The 21,261-nt window shown below is 37.2% G+C and overlaps 1 protein-coding gene across 12 annotated transcripts in view; it reads left to right on the top strand.

The window, feature by feature from the left end:
- HMBOX1 (homeobox containing 1) overlaps positions 1-21,261 on the top strand; it is a 173,388-nt gene that overhangs the window by 127,433 nt on the left and 24,694 nt on the right. The window lies entirely within an intron of this gene.

Below are 21,261 nucleotides of genomic sequence, written 5' to 3'. Positions count from 1 at the left end.
AGTATTCGTGAGTATTATAAATGCCGTATTATTGAAATACCATGTTCTTACCATTGAGAATTCATAAAACTGGAGTTAACATCTCTCAATATAATTTAATAGTGTCCTCAGTAATTTAAGAAACTTTAAAAGAATTTTTAAGCAATCATCAATTTATTAAAAAGGTTGATTTAAGTATCTGCCATGGTGATTCAACCTTGACTCCTGGCTCAGTACTGATGGAAAGAGTCTGCTTAAGTCTCAGAAGGGCTTGTGCAAGTCAGTGAGTTGTCCATGGATCCTCATCTGAAACCAGTCCCAAGTCTTAGAACCCTCCCCACAGAGAGTTTTTCTTGCACTGATGATTCTCAGAGTCTTGGTAGGCATCCGAACTGGTCCTTTCACTCTGAGATTCTTTTCCTTTGCGCCTCTGTTCAAGTTAGCTCACACCTTCCCCAAAGACTTTACATTGCAGCTGGTTAGAGTAACTGTAGTTTGGTGAACTGCCACCCCTGGTTCCTCCGCTGTCTCTCTGGTTTCTTTAAGCCATGCCTGTGGCAAGGCCTCTTAAGGACTTGCTGCTCCTCAGTGACAGTAAACAGCAGGGAGTCAGGAGTAGGAACGGCCCACGGATCTCAGTTGTAGCTGTGACTGTGTCTTTCTCAAAGAGCTAGAAGTTTTTAAATGTTGATCTTCATATTCTATTTTGAGAAAACTCTTTGATATCTTAAATTCAACAAAATAATTGAATGATTATGTAGGAGGCCACTGAGAAATTTTTTAAATGTAAAAAATTTTTTAGTTATATACAGTATTATAGTTTTAGGTGTACAACATAATGGTTAGAGTTTTATATGACTTAAAAAGCAATCCCCCAAAAGTCTGGTACCCACCTGGCACCATATAGAGTTATTACAGTGTTATTGACTATATTTCCTGTGCTGTACTTTACATCCCTGTGTCCGCTTGTATAGCAGCAATTTGTATTTCTTAATCCCTTTACCATTGTCACTTATCTCCACAACCCCTCTCTCATCTGGCAACCATCAGTTTGTTTACTGAATCAGTGAATTCATTTCTGTTGTTTGTTTTGTTTTGTTTGCTTATTTTGGTTTTTAGATTTCACATATAAGTGAAATCATATGGTATTTGTCTTTCTCTGTCTACTTACTGCATTTAGTGTAATACCTTCTTGGTCCATCCAAGTTGTTGCAAATTGCAACATTTTGTTCTTTTTATGGCTGGGTAATATTCCATTGCATATATGTTCCACTTTTACTTTACCCATTCAAATGTCGTGGGATTTACAATCCCACCAACAGTGCACAAGGGTTCCCTTTTCTCCACACTTCTTGATACTTGTTTGTTGGTTTATTGATGATAACCATTCTGACAGGTATCAGGTGATATTTTATATTGGTTTTAATTTACATTTCCTGGATGATTAGTGATGTTGAGCATCTTTTCATATGTCTATTGACTATCTGTATGTCCTGTTGGGAGAAGACAGGTCTGTTCAGGTCTTCTGCCAGTTTTTTTAATTGGATTGTTTATTTTTTGGTGTTAGGTTGTATGAGTTCCTTACCAGTTTTGGATATTAACCCTGTATTGGAGGTATCATTGGCAAGTATCTTCTAGTCAGTAAGTTTTTTGTTTTACTGATGGTTTCCTTTGCTGTACAAAAACTCTTTAGTTTAATGTAGTCCCATTTGTTCATTTTTTTGGTTTCTTTTGCTAAGGGAAACATATCCAAAAAAAATTTACTAAGAGCATTGTCAGAGGGTTTACTGCCTACCTTTTCCTCTAGAATTTTATGGTTTCAGATCTTACAGTTAAGTCTTTAATCCATTTTGAGTTCAAAATAATGGCCAGTTTCATTCTTTTGCATGTATTTGCCCAGTGTTCCCAACACCATTTATTAAGAGACTGTCTTTACCCCCTTGTATTCAGTATATTGTTGCCTCCCTTGTCATAGATATAGGCATGGGTTTATTTTGGGGCTCTCTGTTCTCTTCCATTGATTTTTGTGTCTATTTTAAATGTCAGAGCCATGCTGTTTTCATTATTATAACCTAGTTTAGTTTTGATAACAGGTAGTGTGATACCTCCAATTTTGTCCTACTTTCTCAAGATTGCTTTGGCTTTTTGAAGTCTTTGTGGTTTCATATAAATTTTTGGATTGTTTTAGTTCCGTGAAAAATGCCATTGGTATTTTGATAGGGATTGCATTAAATCTGCAGATTGGTTTGTGTAATGTGGAAATTTTAACAGTAGTAATTCTTCCGCTTCATAGGCACAGTATTCCTTCCGTTTATTTATATCTTCTTTAATGTCTTTCTTCAGTGTCTCACACACTTTCCTGTACAGGTCTTTTACTTCCATGGTTAAGTTTATTCCTAGGGATTTTATTCTTTTTGATGCAACTATAAATCGGATCATTTTCTTAAATATTCTTTCTGATAGTGTGTTGTTGATAAAAATGCAACAGATTTCTGAATATTAATGTGTCCTACTTTACTGAATTCGTTTTATCGGTTTGAATAGTTTTTGGTAAAATCTTTAGGGTTCTCTATATATAGTGTCAGGTAATCTACAAATGATGAGTTTGCCTTCTTCCTTTCCAATTTGCATGTCTTTTCTTTCTTTCTTTTTTCTTTTTGTTTGAGTACTGTGGCTAAGCCTTTCAACACTATATTGAATAAAAGTGTTGAAAGTGGACAGTGCTGTCTCGTTCCTGAACAAAAAGCTTTCAGATTTTCATTCTAGATTATGTTGTTGGCTGTGGGTTTGTGCTCTGTTGCTTCATTATGTTGAGGTATGCTCACTTTGTCCCCAGTTTGCAGAGTTTTTAATCATAAATGGGTGTTGGATTTTGTCAAATGCTTTTTCTGCAACTGTTGATATGATCATATTATTTTTACCTTTTACTCTGTTCATGTGTTGTATCAGGTTAATTGATTTGTGGGTATAGAATCAACCTTGCATCTGGGAGTAAATCCCACTTAATCATGGTGAACGATTTTTTTAATGTATTGCTGTATTCAGTTTGCTCGTATTTTGTTGAGGCTCTTTGCATCTATGCTCATCAAGGGTATTGGCCAGTAATTTACTTTCGTCTGGTTTTGGTGTCAGGGCAACACTGGGAGGCCACTGAGGTTGAACTTTCTTTGGTAAAACTAAGTGCGCCTTGTCTCAAAGGTCAGAGATACTTGTTTTTTACTTTGATTTGGTAGTTAACCGTCTAAATATAGCACCAGGACCTGATCTGTAGTAGATACTCAGTGCCTTTTTTTTTTAAAGATTTTATTTATCCATCTTTAGAGGGGAAGGGAAGGAGAGAGGGAGAGAAATATCAATGTATGGTTGCTTCTCCTGTGTCCCCCGCTGGGAACTGGCCTACAACTGAGACATGTGCCCTGACTGGGAATTGAACTGCAGTCCTTTAGTTCACAGGCCCGTGCTCAATCCACTGAGCTACACCAGCCAGGGCTACTCAGTGCTTTTTAAAGTTGAATTGATATTGGATTCAGGTGTCCCACATGAAATGGTATAAAATAATTATATACAATTACAAAGTGTTCTGTATATTTAGGGTGGATCTAAAGTAGAATTATCCTTTTAGTCTCCTACTTATAAGTAATGTTTATAGGATTTTGTTTTGATGGAGACTTTTATGTGCAATAAAGTAATAATTTTCTGTTACAGAAATACTTCCTAAGATTAAATGAGTAGGAAAAAAATATATTAAGCAGAGGTGAAAACAAATGGGTTTTCATATTGACATTTCTCAATAATTTCAGTAGTAAAAAAACGAAATTGAATGCATAAAACTAGTTTTAACTTCTAAGCTGATATAGAATAGATATTTACATTGAGAAAGCTTCAGGTTTTTGGGATTTTTTTTCCAATGATCTAATCTGACCAGTCTAATGACATACTGGAAGGAGCATTTGACTCAGTCAGAAGACCTAAAATTTGGTTTCGGCTTTGCTATTAACCCAGCTGAGTAACTTTGTGCAGGTTATAAACTCTGAGCTGTAGCTTCCTTACCCTATAAAATGAAGTTTTTCATTAGCCAATAACAAATTATATGTCATCTAGTACTTTGGCCATCGCTCTTCCTGCCTGTTTCCTGATTATTTCTCAGCTTATTAACTTTGCTACCTGAAAGAGAAAGAGATTTAAAATGCTGTCGTTCAGGCCATGTGTCTGTTCTTGTGATAATTTGAAATGAAAAGGTTGCTTCAGGAAAAGGTTGGATCCAGTAGCCAAAATGAGACTATAGGTTATCACTGATGTCATCATCTGTTTTTTTCCTCACTCTCTTTATTACAGATAAGAGTAGAAGTCATTTATTGAATAAAACAAATCCTTATATGCTTGATTAAAGTGAAAGAATGAGATATATGGTCCTAGAGAACTGACATGTACAATCTGATTTTTCTTAAGAAATCTTGATTCCTTCAAAAATTTTCTTCAGAATTTACCATGTAACAGACATGAAATAAAATAATAATGTTGAACTGATTTGCAATGTTGTACATGTTTATCTGTGTAACAAAATAAGCTTTGGTATTAGCTTCTAGTTGGTATAAGTTCTAATTGTACTACTGCCTCATTTAATTTAATTTTTTTATGAAGATACCAATATACATTAATCATATGTCAGTGTGAGGAAGGATTAATTTAAAACTTAAAAGCATTAATAATGATAGGTAATATTCCTAGTGTGTTTTAAGACTTGAATGTCGAAGGCTTTGCAGTTCTTTTCCTTTTTCTTTTTTTACAAGGGAACAAGAACTAGCCACAGTATTATGGTGATTTGGTTTTAGTTTAAAAGATACTGAGCACTTAGCCTGTGTAAGGTTCCCATTTAATATTAATTTTCACTTTTTAACCCTAATTTTAATTAATAAGTGTCTTGAATTCAGGAATTGGTTAGCTGTGGTTTAATTTTATCTTGCCTGGCACAACCAGGAAGAAAGTATGTGGTTTATTCCAGTAGTTGCAAAAAGCCTTTCAGAGTATTAATAGCAATAGTAGAGGGTCATGGTATAATTTTCAACAGTGAAAATGGAACTCATTTATTTTTATTTACTAGTATTTGGAGGGGGGAACATTGATTGTCCAACTTATTTATGCATTCATTAGTGAACTGTTTCTTATATGTGCCCCGACCAGGGATCAGATCCCCAACCTTGGTGTGTTGTCATAACACTCTAACCAACTGAGCTGCCCAGCCAGGGCAGAACTTTTTATTTTCTAACATGGAATGTAAATTCCCTAGCCTCAGAGCAGTTCATGATGTTTTTTCCTAGACCGAATGGGTGAATACATATGCACAGACTGTAAAGCCAGCAAAGTCCTAGCCTTACTCACATACGTTGGTGTAAGTCAAAAATTATTCTATTCTTCATACTATACACCAAGGTAAATTTCAAATAAATTTAAAAGACAAATCCATATAAATAATAGAAGAAAACATTGGTGATTTCTTTATATTCTGGAGATGGAGAAATTATTCCTAACACTGACTCAAAAATCCAACAGCAGTAAGGGAAAGAATTGACTAATTTCAATGTGTAAATTAAAAGAAAAACTTTATGGGAAAGGGAGGGAGGGAGTTCAAATTCAGATTATACTGAGATGCCATTCTTTTCCCATCACAAAGGCAAAAAATCTGAAAGTTCCACAGCTTTTTTAATTGATTGGGCTGTAGAGAAACGAGAAACTAGCACTCACACATTGCTTGTGAGAATGCAAAATGGCCCAGCTTTGTGGAGAGGAACCCAGGAGTTTGCTCTTGCCTCAGCATTTCTTCATCTGGGAAATTATCCCAACGACATACTGGCCTAATTTGAAAGGGAGGCAGCCTTGTTTGTTAATGATACAAAAGTAATGAAGTCAACCCGTATGCCTATTGGTAGGGTGGGTAAACTGTAGCACATCCATATCACATGCTGAGTGATGTCTAGACTCACACAGTGGAATGCTATGCAACTGAGAAAAGGAGTGAATTTTTCCTTTCTCTAATTAAAAACAGTGCTGTGAGCTTCTGTACCATTCGGTATTTAATGTTTTGAAAGGCTTTTGTTGCATTTTTGCAGCTTTGAGAATGAATAATTCTCTATATACATTGATCTCCAGGATGTAATGTTATTTTCAAAAGGCAGTGTCGGTTGTATAAAGGAGGCTATTGTTAATGTATTTATGTATTTGCTTATAATTTGTTTTAAAATGAAGAGAAAAAACTGAAATAAATAATGTGGTTACCAATAGAAGAGAAAAAACAGAGGGAACAAGCTAGACTTCTGAATATACCTTGTTTTGACATTGTAATGTAAATATTTTATTATAAAACAAAATTAAATTGAAATGATTGGAAGGTGATACCTAAAAAAAATAACTAATGAAAAATACCAAACTTATGTATAAGTTGGTGACTTAAACTCTCAGAAACTATATCAAGTAACTTTATAATACAGTATTTTGACTGTGCTTCCCAGTTTAGAAATAAAAACTACAACAGAATTTTATACAGTTTTAGTAATTTTGTTAGTATTTTTATTCAGATACTATTATTTCTAGTTGTGTAGATATAGATATAAATATAGATAAAATAGTAATTGAGATAAAATAGTAACTTGAGATAAAGTAGTTATAAACCAAGATTTTCCTTGTAAAAGAAATAGAAAAAAATCAAAAGAATTTAAAACTGTAATCTTGCATATTTGTATGCATAAAGGGTAGAAATTTATCTCAAGTTTATTATTTTAATACCAGCCTTATTGAGGTACAGCTCACCTACCTAAAGTGTGCAACACATGCTTGTCAGAATATTCACAGTCACACAAATGTTCTTCACGATGTCACCATCGGGAGCTTCCCGGTCGTAGTCACTCTTTCCCCCCCACTCTTCTCCAGCCTGTGGGACCCTTAACCTGCCCTCTGTACGTAGATGTGCCTGTTCTGGACCTCCCGTGTGAATGGACTCATGCAGTATATGGCCTTTCGTGACTCACTTTCATCTAGCATAATGTTTTCAAGTTGCATCCATGTTGTAACATACATTGGTATTCCATTCCTTTTTCCTGTCAAATAATATTCCATTATATGGATGTGCCATATTTTATGTATTTGTTCATCAGTTGATGGAATTTGGGGTTGTTTCCAGTTTTTAGCTATTATGAATAATACTGCCATGAACAAAATTTGTGTTCTGGTGGAATCGCTGTGTCATATAGTAACTGTTTTCAGCCTTTTAAGGGACTGCCAGACTTTTCCTAAGCCGATGCACCATTTTTATTTTTCATCCAGCTTGATGGTTCTAGTTTCTCTCCAACACTTGTTATTGTCTGTCTTGTTGGTCATAGCCGTCCTCAGGTGTATGAAGTAGAATCTTGTTCTTGTGCTGTCTCATTTGACTTGCATTTCCTTCGCTAATTATGTTAAGCATTTTGTCATTTGCTTATTGGCTATTTGTGTCTTTTCCATGAAGAATTATCTGTTCAGATCCTTTGACCATTTTTTAAATTGAGTTATTTGTCTTTTATATTGAATTGTAAGACTTTTTTATGTATTCTAGGTTCAAGTCCCTTTTCAGATATATGGTTTGCAAGTACTTTTTCCCATTCTGTGGGTGGTCTTTTCGCATTCTTGATGGTGACCTTTGGAACATACGCATTTTTAATTTTGATGAAGTCCAATTTATTTTTTTTGCCTGTTGTTTATGCCTTCACTGTCATATCTGAGAAGGCTTTGCCTAAATCAAAGTTACAAAGATTTATTTTTTTTCTAAGAGTTTTATACTTACATTTTTACACCTAGATCTTTGATGCATTTTGAGTTAATTTTTTGATGTGATGGGAGGAGCGCAATATTCTTTTGCATGTGAATATCCAGTTGTCCTAGCACTATTGAAAAAACTATTCTTTTCCCATTGATTAGCCTTGCATTCTTGTCAAAAATCAATTGACTGTAAATGCGAGGGTGCATTTCTGAATTCTCGAGTCTGTTCCGTTGATGTGTGTATATGTCTGTCCTTATGGTGTAGTGCACTGTTGTGATTGCCGTCATGTTGTAGTGACTTGTAAAATCTGGAAGTATGAATTCTTTGCTTTCTTCTTTTTTAAAGATTGTTTCACCTATTGTGGGTCCCTTGGAATTTCCATATGAACTTTAGGACCAGTTTATCAATTTTGCTACAAAGCCCGATATAATTTTGATGGGAAAATTCTGTGATACTGAATTTGAATTAGAAACAGTGATATAATTACATTTTCTTTTGAAAATATATGGGGGGGAGCTTTTTAGTTCTACCTACTCAAAAATCCGATAAACAATGATCCATCTAGTAGAAATTAGCATGCCTACAGCCCAGGTCGTGATTATAAGTTCCATTACCACTTCTTTTTTTTTTTTTTTAAGATTTTATTTATTTATTTTCAGAGAGGGTGAGAAGAGGGAGAGACATCAATGGGAGAGATAAACATCCAGTAGCTGCCTCTCACACACCCCTAACCAGGGTCCTGGCCCACAATCCAGGCATGCGCCCCAACTAAGAATTGAACTGGCGACCCTTCTGTTCACAGGCCAGCGCTCAATCCTCTGAGCCACACCAGCCAGGGCCCATTACCACTTCTTCAACAAATGTCTGATTCCAAGCCTGGGCCAGGAAATGTACATGATGGGACTAGACATCCTGTTAAAGGAAGGCCATTCCAGATAAGTGATGTCAAAAGGACTCAGGAGCTACCTTGAAAAGTCTCCCACTCTCTAAAGAAAGGGACAATTTGAGTATTAGTAAAGATACCAATTATAATAGATTGAAGCACATCAAACTTATTAAAAATCCATGTATAATAATGATACCAAAAATTATTGGTCACACTTGGAGAATGTTAGAGAACCAACTGAATATTTAAAAGTGGTAAAAGGAATGAACTGAGCATTTTACGGGCCTTTCACATATGATCTTTATCTTCAATTACATAGAGTTTTTCTCTGATGGATTCCAGCTAATAAATGAAAAGGGAGTAATATAAGGAGAATATTATCCTTTTGCAAACACCTAATGAAATGATAGGTCTGACAATGATGATTCATAGCTGCTAACATCCCCAAAAGTCAGAAAACTGGGCACTGTGTGCCTGTTGGAGGATGTACACCGCACCCCAGCAGAGTGTTCTTCCCAACAGAATCAGATCGAATTAGGCCTTTAGACCCAGCTATAAGTTTATAGGAAATAGGAAACAAAGTTCTGTTAAATGATACTGTGGGGATTTAACAAAATCAGTGATGTGAGAGACCCTAAGAATAACAAATTCAAGTGTTTAAAAAAATCTTTTGAACATTGGCTGAATAATGATTCTTGTTTCAGTTATGATAATGGTTTCTTATGTATAAATGGTGCTACACTTATAAAAATAAGAGTTCTTATTTTTAGCAATGCATACTGAAATATATAATAAAATAAAATGAACACAAGGTGGAAAGACAAGGGCAAGGGTGTGGATAAACCGAGAATAGTATCAGTTGGTTGATGATTTCTATAGCTTGGTGATGTTTACCTGGGATTTCATGGTACAGTTCTCTTTATTTTTGTATATATATTATATGTGTGTTAAAGGAGGATCTAAATTTTAGATCAAATCACATGGAACTATGAGAAATGAAAAGTCTTCATAATACCACAATACCTCAATTACACAATGGTACCTGATAATAACATTTACTTAAAAATATTTGAGTGTCATTATAGTAGGCCCAGTAACACACTGGTGAATGCAAGTAGTTCCTGCCCCTCTTGGAGTTCACAGTCAGGTTGGAGACAGTCAGATGATCACACAGATGAAGGTAACGTTGCAACTGTAACACAGGTGTGAACAGAAAGGTACTTGGTGCTGGGAGATCTTATAACAGGGGATATGGTGAGAGTTTATTAGGTAAAAGGAAGGGAGAAAATCTTGCAGGTAGAAAGGAGAGATGTAGTCTTGTGCTCTACTTAAATTTAAGTTATTTAAAATTAAATAAAATTCATAACATTTCAAGTGCCTAGAAGTTGATCATGGCTGCTGACAGCACAGTTATGGAACATTCCTGTCACTGCAGAAAATTTTATTGGACAGCTCTGATGTAGAACAATGTATCTCATCCCTGATAGAAACATGCGGTTATATCCCCCCTGCGTTAATTTGTTTTGTTTTCCTCTTCATTCAGAATCTTAAGGTAAATACAAATATAAATTAAAAACCAAACTTTAAGTCCACTGAAGTATTCTAGAAAATTTTCTGTGACCATGACCGACACAGGTATTTCACTAATTCACATACCAAAATTAGTAGGCTTCCGCATCCTTTTCCTCATCCAGCCCTGCTTTTCAAAGTACAAGATTTCATGACAAATCGTGATGAAGGATGGATTTTTTTTCTCTAATGAGCATGCATTCACTTATCATTTATTTTTACACACTGCATTTGGTGGATATGTTCCTTGAGTGTCTTAATTTGTGACAGTTCCTTACACACACAAACTTCTTTCATGTTCTTTGTTGAAGAGACCAAAGATTTGTCCTGTTGAATTTCCCACACTTTAGATTTGGCCAGTTACATCTTAGTAGTGTCTCTTAACATGACCGCATATTTTCTGCACACAGGTAATTAGATGTAGGGTCTTGATTAGATTCTGGTTCAATCCTTTTGGCACATAACTGGTGCATTGTTCTTTCTGTTACATCATATAAGGAGGCACAAAATGTCTGGGTGTTCCATTTTTATTAACTCTAAGATTAATCAGCGGATTCAGCCCTATCATCCCAGTCTACTTCTTATAAAGTTCCCCCATCTACCACATAGTTCTAGAGCAGTGAGTCTTAACTTCTGGTTGCATACTAGGATCACTGGGAGGTTCTAACATTACCAGTGAGTACTGACCCTGACCAACTGAATCAGTTTCTGGGTGTGGGACCAAGGCAGAGGTATATCTGAAAAGTCCCCAAGTGACTCTGAAGAACAGCCAGGATTGGAAACCACTGTTTCGTCATCTGCTAATGCATTTTTTCCCTACTCAGCTGTTTCATAAGGGATTGCAAAATGGGTGTGTTGCAATTTTTCATTTCTTTTGCATTAATCAGCTACAATTCTCCTATAAAGAACCTTTTCTCAACTCTGTAGTTACCTTGAAGTGTAGTTACCTCACACACTGGGAGGTGAGGGAGCACTAGCGTATAAGCAATTATGGAATGGAGGAATAAACACTATTATGAAAATAGGTAACAAGTTTGTGGGATCATGAAATGCACACAAGCAGAAGAAAGTCAGGAAGACTTTACTGGAGTGTTGAGCTTGGCCGCGCTCTAATGGATGAGGGATAGTTCACTAGTTACAGAATCAGAGAAACAATACTATAATGTTAGAGTATCAGGTCTTTGTGGCAAACATAGGGATTTTCATTAGGAACATCTCTACTTTGATTCTTCAGGGCTTCATCATACTATGCATGCTATAATTAAATAAGTACCATGTTTAATTATACTCTAGCTTTGGTTTTTTTGGATTCATCATCAAGGAGATTAAACCTGATCAGATTGGTCTATTGGATGATATTAGTGGGAGTACGGAAGATGGGCAAAAAAACCAACCAATCGGTACATGTCTGAGCACATATCAGACACCTAGAGTCAAGGGAAGACAGATGTAAAATAAATGTGAGTTGTACTGTATCTGTCCTATGTCACTTGAATAAGATTTTATAGTTTATGTCTAATTATAGACCTTATTTATCATTATTCCATCAGACAATTGATTTTATTTAATCTTCACAATTCTGTACTATAGATATTTCATTGTTTACAGTTTATTTTTAAGAACCGTAGAATTCTGGCCACTGTGGCTCAGCTGGTTGGAGCACTGGCCCAGAATCGAAAGGTTGTGGGTTCTGTTCCCTGGCAGGCCATGTACCTGGGTTGCAGGTTCAGTCCCGATCCCGGTGCATATGGGAGACAACCTGTAGATGTTTCTCCTTCACACCGATGTTTCTCTCTCCCTTCCTTTCTCTCTAAAAGCAGTGAAAGGAAGTGACTAGCCTATACTTGTGTATAAATGGATTGGAGGAGGGACAGACTGAGGCCAGCGAGGAGGCTGTTGTTAGAGTAACGTATGCAGGAGTGGAAAGGACCCAGACTGTATTATCAGAGCAAAGGGGAAGAAAACCAACAGAAGGTCATAGATGTCAGAAAAAAATGAAGCTACAAACCAGCCTGACCGGTTACAGACTGAACTCAGCGATGACAGCAGGGGTCTGAAGGGGGCTTGGCCGCGGAGGTGCTCTCGGAGCGCTCGTCCGGGAGGCAGCCTCAGAACTGGTACTGACGGTTTCACTCTGGGCAGGTGTTAAGGTGCCGTAAAGAGTGGGCGGCTGTGGAGGCAGACAGGCGCACCCTTCCATTTCAGCTTTGCCTTGTGTTAATCTTTAGGGATTTTCGATTTTCTGTAAAATGGGGGTGGTTATTATAAGAAGGTAGGAGATTTGTGTGAGATAATATATGTAAAGCACATACTAGAATGCCTTCCTCATAACCAGTGTTGAACAATTTTCTTTAAATCTAAGTTCCCTTTACTTAAGAGCTTTCGCTATGAAGATATCTCAAAATTTCTGTTTTAGGAGCTTTCAGTGGCACCAGAAATGAAGATTTAGGAGCCATCAACGTAGTAAGTAGGTAGAAAGTCACTAGTATGAATGAACCCTAGTTAAACCTTGCTCTTTTCTTTCTGCCTTATTTTCTTACACTGTTTCTGTATTTTTGCAGCTGAATGTGGCTGGAGGAAAACTTAAAACCCTGCTGACTGATCTCATTTTAAATTCATGACCATGAACCTCAAGTGGGTCTTTAATTCTGCCAGACAATCATACTCTATCTTCCTGGTTCATTCTTTCCCACGCTCCTAAACAATTATTCCATACTTTGTTCTCTGCATACTCCACGTCTTTGTTCTCATGATGACCTTGCTTCTTGTTGAAATGAGGAGAGTGAAGCACTTGGAGAAGAGCTCTGGCTAGCATACAGTACACACAGACTGTGTTCCTGCCTCTTACCATCCCCAAAGCGCTTCAGTGATATTCCCTACCATGAAGAAAAAATTTTCTCCTACCACATAGTTTCGTGCCTGGCTAACAGAAGATGCTCATTTTACAAGTATATATACCCCTCCCCCTTCCTTTTTTTTTTTGCCTTTTTCACTTCTCTGACCTCATTGCATTATGTATACCACATATTTGACTTTTAAAATACCTAGTTCCAGAAACATTTATTGTCACAAAGGACACTATTAGGATTCTGTCTATATGAAATGTCCAGAATAGGCAAATCTATAGAGACAGAAAGTAGATACGTGGTTGTCCAGGGCTGGAGGATGGAGGTGTTTCGTGTATGGGTGGGGGGAGGCTAAGGGATGTTGGCTTTCTGTTTGTGGTGATGAAATTTCCAAAATTGATCGTGGTGATGCTCACACAACTCTTTGAATATACTAAGAGCTATTGAATTGTACACTTTAAATAGGTCAATTTTGGGTATGTGAATTATATCTCAATAAATCTGTTTTTAAAAAGAAACCTTTAGTGCACTATTAGGAGCGTCACATGTACAGGCTGGGGCAAGGTAGGTTCACATTTTTTCGTATGGAAAATAATAAATAATAGCACAACTTTGTTTCACATACTTACAACTGAAAAGCTACTTTTGCTCCACCCTGTATTTGTCATTCTCATTTAATCCTCACAGTGTCCCAGTTTCTGCTCTTTCTGATGAGGCAATCAAGGCTTTATGAGGTTGAATAAATTCTCAGGGCCACAAACCAAACAAGGGGCCCAGCCGCATGTAGACCTTTAGACAGTGCTAACCATGGACTGGAGTTGCTCTTACTAACCGAGAGGAGTGTCCTTTTTATTGGGGTGTACACTGATTGTTTTTAATATATGGACTTGGCCTTTGTTAACTCTGAAGTCTGGTGCCACTGGATTAACATATGTTGCACCTTCCCTCTGCTTAAAGAGCACATGTAGATTGTAATGAGGGAAAGATGAAACAAGAATAACAAAACGACTCGTAATTGTTGAAGCTGGATAATAGGACATGGCGGCTCGTGGGTTTATTTTACTTTGAATTTTTGAAATTTCCCATAATCAAAAAGATTTTTGTTGTCATTGTTCAAACAGGACCTGACCAGATTTTCATGAATAAAATAGATTTAGATAATTGCCTAATTTATTCATTCAGTTATTTATCAAACATCTGTTGTGTGTTAGCACTGAGCTAACCTTCCCTCAAGTAGTTTACATGTTCGCAAGAGGGAAGCAGCACCTATATCATATGTCTGAGATACCCGCGTGTACAAGTGAGGTCAGGCTCAAGCGTGATTTTTATTCCACAAACCCAGCTGCCCCTTGTTCATTCATACAGCAGTGCACTTAATAGGTATGAAGAAACGCGCTAGAGATGGGGGAATACATTTCAGAGGGAAAGGAAAAAGGGATGATGAGCCTAGTAGGCCTGAAAAGTCTTTAGAGTGTGTGTTCAGAAGTTTGCAGGCTTTGTGGCCTAGGAGCGAAGCTTCTAATGTGCTTTCCTTTTTAACCTTTCAGCGTTTGGGGCTGGATATTCTTATAGCTTTGGAGACCAGTGTTGTCTCTGGAGTGTTGGCTGTGTGACTGGGACACAGAAGAGTGAGATCTGGCTGTTGTACCTATTCTCATCTCAAGACAAAAAGAGAAGAGAAACCTTCAAATCCCCTTATAGAGGTTTCCAGTTCTAATTCAGCAAGACAGAAAGAGAAGCAACAACTTGGAAAGGGCTTTAACTAGACACAGGAATAAATGTAAGGGTATCTGGCTGTGACAGGCAGAAGCAATAGAACATAATGGTTAAGAATACCAGCTTTGGAGCCAGATAGATGTGTATGTATAGGTTATTTATTGCTCTTATTTTTCATCCAAGTAGCTGAATGATGAGTCTGGTTCTGGGTGTGTTCAGGAAAAGGAAGGCAAAATGAATACCTCTGTGTGTGTTTGTAATTCAAATGATTGCATATTTTATTTTTATGGACTGTTATACCTGTAATATATTTGTGTTCCTCAGATTCTTTTCATGTTCATCTTCAGTGAATGATATAAAACCAAATCACTACTAAAACCCAGAATCCCATGAAATTATAAGTAAAACAGTTTTCGTTATTGTTTTAACCTTTGTCAGTCTTCAAAACACAACTTTAAAGATTAACCCAAAATATTTTCCTGTTATGTCCTCCAACCAAGAATCAATATCAAAAACTTCAACTAAGAGTATCTCTTCCCTCCCCCCAAATTTAAGCATTTAAAAATAGTTTCTTAGGATAAAAGTACCTCTTCGTGAAGAAAAACAGCATCACCACCACAGTATTGTATCCAAACCAAATTAAAACTTGGTATCACTGCTGCTAACCTGACGTGTTACCGAGTATGCCATCTGATGAGAGACATGGGTCCAGCGTCAGGCATTTTGTTACGTCAGTGTGCCAGACATCCTGGGAGGACCCACGCAGAAGAGGCAGATCGTATAGTGTGTTTCTAGAATATTGCTTCAGGTTTCTGTAATTTAATTCTCTTGGTATTTTCTGCATTTTGGAATTCTTCCCAGGACAGTTTATTAGTACTTGGATTATGGTTTCAGTCTCTTTCCTTTCTCCTTTTACTTTTAATTTTTTCAGTGAATACTTGGACTATGAAGGTTAAGACGACCATTAGTTCCAGAAACTAAATTCTATATTTAACTGCAGACTGGGTGTGGTTCAGACAACTGCAGTGCGCGCTCGCTAGGGTTTGCCAGTCATCAAAACCCTCACCTACAGGGAACCTTTCTTTTCCTAGTCTTCTGACTCTGAAATCTGCTGAATTATGATGATATGATAATGTATGTGTGGTTGCATAGGTTCACACTTGAAGAGGCTCTGGAAGATCTGTTTCTTTTGTCTTCTTTTATAGTAATCTCCAAATAATTATTAACCTGCCCTGTTTTCATGGTGCTGCTTCCCATGATTCTTTTTACCTTTAATTACCACCATGCAATTTAAAAAATTTTTAAACAAGAAGTTTTCTCCACTTCAGGTCCCATTTCATGAGGCCACATTTTCTTTTAATGTTTTCTCTTGTTTTACTTTATTAGTTTGATAAAATAATATTTACTTTCTTCATTACCATAAAAATGGAGAAATAAGTGTGAACCCCCCCTTTAAAAAAAGAATCTTGAAGAAAATCCTGCTACTTTGTATAATGGAAAAATCATCACCTTAGCATTACATTTGTGTATTGTTTTGTGTCATGTCCCAATATTATTTGGATAAACAGAGCTCTATAAAGTAAGAGACCCTGCTCATTTTAGTAAGATTCTGCCTAGCCAGAAAAAAAATGAGAGATGCTTTCCTGACATTATTCTTCTGGGAGATTGAGACCTACCCAGATGTTTCTTTGAATGACAGCTTATGTCATGTGAACAATAAAAGGACTGATTTGCCTTCCTTGTACAAAAGTACATAAATTGCATCTGCTGACAACTGATTCAAGTTTAAGCAGCAGTTAAGCAAAGAATCTCCCTTTGATTTCATTTACCTATATTTGGTCACCATTTTTACAGAGAATGAGAGAGACCTTAAAGATCATCTAACTCAGTTTGTTTTTTTAGACCAAGAACCCATACCGAGGAGGTTAATTAACTTGGCTAAACTCACAGAAGAAAGTAAGATTAAGTTGCCCATTTGGAATCTGGAGCCATGTGAACCACAGAATATGATTTTTTAAAAAGTGTGTTCACTGAGTTTCTCAGCCCTCTTTAGCATCTTTAGTTTTTATTGGTAAACATTTATTGACTGTTGGCTGTGTGTTAAGCTATTTGCTGAGAATTGGGATTCAAAGATGAATAAGAAAGACGACTTTATTATAGTTAATTGATTTCTTCTTGCTCGTGTTTCTCTCTTATTCCTTCCAACCCTCTTAATCTTTTTCCTTCCTGAATGTTTTTCTGTTTCTTTCTCTTCCTCACTTTCTATTCTTTTTTTGCCAGAAAAACTAATAATTCATTTCTTCTTTCCTCTCACACTTTTCTTTTAAGCATGCCTCCTGTTCTACCAACCCTGTTCTTACTTGATTGAAATGTAAACTGGAGCATTTTTTTAGCATTTTATATACTTATGAATAAAGTATTATGCTACCATTTTATTTAAAAAGCAGATTGGATAATCTAAATATTTTAAGACTTAGTAAATGTTATATAATTTCCAAAGGTCCTTCAGGTTCTCAAAGTTGTGTTGTGCTGTGATTCTAAAGATTCATAGTGCTTGTGTGGAGCCTTTGTTCTCTCTTAGACTTTTGATAGGAAAATACTTCCCACCCTAGAATTAAATCTTTGGAAAACAGTTCATGCTTAGCATAACAACATGAACAGATCAAAGTCAGAGAACGAAGTCAGCTCCATGATGACTAAGTTCTACCAGAAGACCAGTTCTCTAGGGCTGTATGTATTTCCATGTAATCTCAGCACCTTGTTTGACAATCAGCTTGTATTCCGACCCCTCGATTTTCTGTCGATGCACATATTATAGTCATGACATACCTTGAAGTACTGAAATTCCTGAAAATGCAAAGACATCATTGTTCACCTACTTTTTAATAGTCTAGGTAGTAAGAATTACTTCCTTCTTCCTTATAAAATGAAAAAAAAACTAAAAACATTCTCACTGCTTAGAAAAAATTAGCTTATTTTTCATTTTATTTCTAAGAGTAAAATTTTCTTCAGTACTTTACAGTTGCAAAGAAACTTATATCTCATTTTCTACTTTGTTACATTGCTGCTGAATTGAGTAGACTTTCTGGGGGGAAAAATGTCTTCTCCACATCTAGGATCAAAGCAACTATATGTCTGACCAGGATGGCGATTTTGTTTGGATAGAAAATTCAGTGAAATTTTTTTCTAATTTCTTTATATTTGACCATGATAGAATTTTAGCAAGAGGCTAAGTCAGTGATGATGAGGCTATTAAATGGAATGTCATGGTAAAATGACAGATGTGGCCTATGTAGATTTGAGGGAAAATGTAAATGAAATAGTATTGAGCAATATAAGAAAATTGCATTGTTACAGTAATGTAAAAAGTTGTAAACATACCAAAGGTAAAGATTGGAGAGATAATAAAAATGTTACATAAGTGATTTGCCCTAAATGTTGAATAGTTGTATATTTTTATATTACTTTTTGTCTTTTTTTGATAATATAGTTGTAAAGAACATAGATTTTTATAGTTAGAAAGTGTGGGCTTTCAGTTTGAACTGTTTTACAAGGTATATATCGTTAGGCAAATTACTTGCTATAAGAGGAGTACCGTGACTTAATACTAAACGACAATGCACTCAGAGTACTAAGCATGGTACATGATACACATAGCGGGTGTTTAATAAAAATATTCCCCCTCCTACTATATAGTCAGTACAGAACTGTTAAAGAAGAACTTTCAAAAAGAGTGCTGGATTTCTTCAGGTGGAATTTTCTGATGAGCTATTTTCTGTATTCCTAAGCCTCAACCAATAACAGTCTCCTTAGCATTTTTTTTTTTTCTCAGAAGAGAGCCACTCGTCACTAGTGCACACAGAGAGCAGGTTTTACCCCAGGAGGTCTCAGTCTGTCAGGGGTCAGTGTAGAAACTCCTCCTCCGTGCCCGGTGCAGTAGGGCACAGGGAGAGCGGTGCGAGGACAGGCGACTCTGTGAGGGGACGTTCGAACAGGGTGCTGTACAGCAGGGATGGTTTGGATGAGCTGGGAAGAGAAAGAAAAGCATTCTTGGCAGTGGCAGCAGGTACACGCAGAGGCACCAGAGGCGTGAAGAATTAGGTGACTGGAGTGTGTGGTCAGTCGGGCAGGAGATGAGGCTGAGGAAGTAGGTTACATCCAGGCTGCGGAAGGACCTTTGTGTTGCCACCGGTGCGACATGTGTCTTCTTCAAAGCATTTGCAGTTACATCCACGCCGAAGTGTGGTGGTCTGATAATTGGGCAAAAAATTCTTAGTCCATTTTCTGCGTTGTCTGTGCCACTTTTCTCCTACTCTTTTATGACAGGGACTCAGATTATTTTGGAAATGGATTTGGTGAAGTCTTGGGAATTAAAAACTGGAACTATTTTGAAGTCTTCTCAGCCTTTATTTTTGAAGATAAGAGCCTACATAATATTCCCTTTTCTGTGTGTTCAGGGAAATGTGTTGTAATTTCAACTGTTTTCAATTTTTAAAAATCTTTTGACATATTTTCCCCCTTTTGTCTTGTAAAGTTGTGTTGTTATAACATCCAGTTTCCTACTGACTTCTGGTATAGCAGTGCATTGTTAGAAATTGAGCCATATCTTTACCAGAATGGACTATTTTACCATCTGTTAAGTAAATTGACCTGGCACTTCAGTGGCGCAGTCTGTGTGCCCCCGCAGGCTGAGGTTAAGTCACACTCAGGTGGCCCATCGGCCAGTACGGTGCTGTATGCGAAGCCTGACATCAGTGAGCATTGCGTAAACTTGAGTAAATGGTTTAAGAAGACACTACAACTTTACCATAATTAGAAAATGCTGTACCCCACCTTCCCTGCCAGACATGTTAGACTTGGGATGGGGTAAAGTAATACAGTATTTTCTTATTTTGTTTAAGTTGTAAGGCCTTCGGTTCAACGAGAAATCGATGATTTAAAGTGATCCAGTAAAAATGACTCAAAAACAGCAGAAAAATGACTTTCAGATGCCTCAGTGTTGTTTTCCCTTTGCCTGATTGTTGTATACCCCCCTCCCAAAGACCACTTCATTGCAGTGGAGTTGAACCCTGTAAACTCTAATGTCTGCCCTGGTCTGTGACAAGTGATGCCCTAGCATAGATGCGCTCTGCCCTCCCTCAGGTTGTCCTCCTGTCACTGCAGCCCTGGCAGGCCGGTCTTCCTGTCCCCCTCTTCTGATGTCATCGCTGTTGTAGGATAGAAACACAGACGCATTCTATAAACTTTGGAATTAAAGGATGCTGGAAGTTGAATTTTAAAGAGTTTATCCTCTTTCATACTCCCTATGGAATGACTCGGGTAGAGCATAATTCCACCCGAGGAACCCCCCCCTCCTGCATCTCCGCAAAGAGGAGGAAGTTCTTAACAGTTATGTAAGACAGTGGGAGCCTGGATATGACCTCATTTCAGTCCATTAGACTATTTGAGGAAAAAAACAACAAAACTTTCCCACTTATTGACAGGTAAAGTTATCCCAATCCATTTCTCATAGCCAGTAAGAAGATGAACTGTCCTTAAATGCATTTTTAAATTGGCAAATTATACTTCCTGGTTCCTTTTTGGTCAAACAGAAATAGTCGAAAGAGAAATTATCACAATGTTTCTGAGGCAGATTAAAAATTCTCCCCATCCTCTTAGAGAGGATCTGCCAGCAGTTTCATTTGGTACAAACAAAAGGCGTCTCATTTCTGTAGTTCTTGAGCCAATTAAGCAGAACTAAAGACTCCATGTTCTTCGTACTGTTCCAGAGTTTACAAAGAAATGAAGTATTTTGGTAAATATTGGTGCTGCATGTAATGAGTTGCCAATGAAGATATGGTTTACCCCAGAAACAGATTTATTATTATTTTTTATCCTCATCTGAGAATTTTTCATTGTTTTTTAGAGAGAGAGGAGAGAAGCATCGATTGGTTGTCTCCCGGATGTGCATAGATGAGGGGCCATATGTAATGTACTAGGACCCTGGCGCACATGCCTGGGTTGCGGGATTGAACCCACAAACCTAGGTGTGTTCCCAGACTGGGAACTGAATCTGCAACCTCTCAGTTACCAGACAGCCGGCTGAGCCACACTGGCCAGGGCACAAAAGAAAAATTATAAGCACCATATTATATAAACATTAATACTAACGGAAACCAACATAAAGACTTAAATAGAGACCCCTTCACAGAGAACTAGTGAGGTTTTCTTTTGTAAACTCCACAGATACTCCCCAAGCTTCGACTGGGTACCACTCCTTGTAGCAGACACTACGGGATGCAGTAACTAAGGAGACAGAGCTGGTGCTGGCCTGTGTGTTAGGAGGCCACCACCGACAGACCAGACACTCGCAGCACGTATCAAGGCTCGTGCGTGTGTTTGATGGCTGGACATCTCGAATTAGTAGAACACGAACTTGTTGGCACATATCCCGTTTCTGATACAGGTGCCTTTTGGTTGAGGAAGCCTGAAGGGAC

This window comes from Artibeus jamaicensis, unplaced genomic scaffold (genome assembly GCF_021234435.1).
Source record: "Artibeus jamaicensis isolate MK-2021 breed Jamaican fruit bat unplaced genomic scaffold, CSHL_Jam_final scaffold_537, whole genome shotgun sequence".
NCBI classification, from domain to species: Eukaryota; Metazoa; Chordata; class Mammalia; order Chiroptera; family Phyllostomidae; genus Artibeus; species Artibeus jamaicensis.
The sequence above is the reverse complement of the archived record's forward strand: the minus strand, read 5'-3'. Positions and strand labels throughout refer to the sequence as shown.